A 2,351-nucleotide genomic window follows, 5' to 3' on the forward strand; every position below is an offset into this window, starting at 1 on the left:
AGACTTTTAGCACTCTTAGGCTTCAGGAGAGAATGATACTATCTTTTTAAGTCTTTTGGCACTTGTCACTAACTTGAGTACCTGGTGGGTCTGCTCTCTGCCTTCTTTCCAAGTGGCCCTGCCAGATTCTCTGTCTCCCATCAGTTTTGTGACTAGAAAGCCTCTGTCCTTCAATTCTGTTAGTCATATCCTACCCATATTTGCATTGCCTTCCATTAATCTTGTCCTTCATTTGCCCTCTCATACACTCTCTTGCTTCTGCAGCCAGGCACTGCGTGAAGGACCCAAGCTCTCCATTCTGAACTGCATCTTTATGATTCAATCATCCCCTCTACTCCCCACTACAGCTCTTGCAAACTGCACTGAATGAATCCATGAGCTGAATCAAATGGAAACAGGAGGCGCAGTGACCTTCCTGTTTGCTCTCTGAAATTTGAATTCCCAATCCAAGCAAAAATGACCGAGTCCTAAGAATGCAGAGGTCGTGCTCCAACAGTTGACACAATTTATTACATGTCTGCTGATCTTACTGGAAACATATCTATACCTTCATTAAGCCCTTTGAAACATCATTTACATCTTCTCATAGGTTTTCTTTCTTTTTGTCTTTTGCAAAAGTTATTTTTAAGTGAGAAGACATAATATTTTATAGAAAAATGGTAGCTATGCTAACATAATTTCAAGGTGATTGCATCTTTTATGTAGCATATGTCTGGTGCCCTGGGTATAATAATAATGACTGTGTAACATCCCCTAAATTTCCATGGGTAATTAATTGATAACTGCGCTTTGGCTATTATATCAATCCTTTATTAAAACACATGAGTAAATAAAGAGAACATCTAAATTCAAATCACAGTAAAAGACAGCATAGGGGCTTCTTCATTTAGAGTAAAATTGGGGCCTCATAGGGGGGATCATTGTTCTCTTCAAGGATTGGGTGGTCAATGGGCAGTACAAGAAAGAAACAACCACACATCAGCCCTTTTATGTAACTGCTTCAAATTAAACTGTGGACAGCACAGCCACCAGAGGTCAGTTCTCTTACTGGGGGTGAGCCCCTGTGGTTGGCTCTTGGAACTTTCTGTAATGAAAGATAAATTAGCACACTGCACATACAAATAGAAGAATCGATAAAAACAAAAAGAAGCTGCCACAGGAAAATAAAGATTAAATGAGCGATAAAGAATGATGTCCTCAAATATTGGAACTAGTTCTCACCCAACAAAAGGCTCCTTAGTATTGTTTTGCTAAAAGAGACCATAATTTTGATGTTTCATAAAAATTTAAGTGGAGATTTTCTTTCTAAGGTAGACATAAATCTCCCAGAGGAAAGATTTTATATGTAATTTCAATTTTGTGGTGCTAAGAAAACAAAGAACAGGTGAAATTTTTACTGCAGGTAATTTTATAAATGATTAAAGAAAAAGCCTCCCACTGCCATGCCGTAAACATACTCTCTATCAAAAGTAAAATAACAAATCAACAATGCCTATTTTAAGGAATTATAAGAGAATTCTCAAACCCTAAACTAGGAATAAAACTTCCCATAAATATTTACTGCTGAGATGACTCTGTGATAATAAACAGACCTTTCAAGCCAATACAAACAAAATCAAAATATTGAAATGTACCTCTGACTGAACTGAAAATAGTGCAACTGAAAAAATACGTGGGATCTGCTGAAGTATATGCTAAGGCTTTGCTGAAAACTGCATCTTTTGGATTTTAAATTATTTAAATAAAATAAAATAGTTCATTACAAATCTGTTTTCAAGCAAGTATGGAATTAGATGTATAGTAGGGTTATTCATAATGTTTAAAAGGCAAATTTATGAAAAACATCTTTATTAGTTTTAATATGACATTATGGCATATGCGAGCTCCAGGAATTCTTTGCCATGTGTGGGAAATAATATCTGCACTTGGCAGTTTGCTAATTTTCACCTTTCTAAAGAAAACAAAGCAATGTAGTATGAGAAATATTGCCCAAAGGAAATGGAAGGGCCCTATAATGGAGTTGTTGATCAACACCATTATCTTTTGACATAAATATTCATTGTACTAGATTGTTTTTATCCATTGATTTTTAAGGAGTCCATAAAAGGTAATTAACTCTTTCTTGAGTGAAAGTCCAATTTTAAAAATGTATCCTATATTAGTCTAGAACCTACTGGTACCCTTATCAAATAAAGTCATTATTTAAATGATGACAATTAGATATCACTGACCTATCATAAAAGTGTGGCAGAATTCTGGAAAAAATTGACATATAGTGAAAGAAATAGAGGCAAAAACCAGACAGTGGCAGAAGTCAGACAAAAGTGAAAGAGGCAGAGAAGAAAGGGAAT

Source organism: Suncus etruscus, chromosome 4 (genome assembly GCF_024139225.1).
Source record: "Suncus etruscus isolate mSunEtr1 chromosome 4, mSunEtr1.pri.cur, whole genome shotgun sequence".
NCBI classification, from domain to species: domain Eukaryota; kingdom Metazoa; phylum Chordata; class Mammalia; order Eulipotyphla; family Soricidae; genus Suncus; species Suncus etruscus.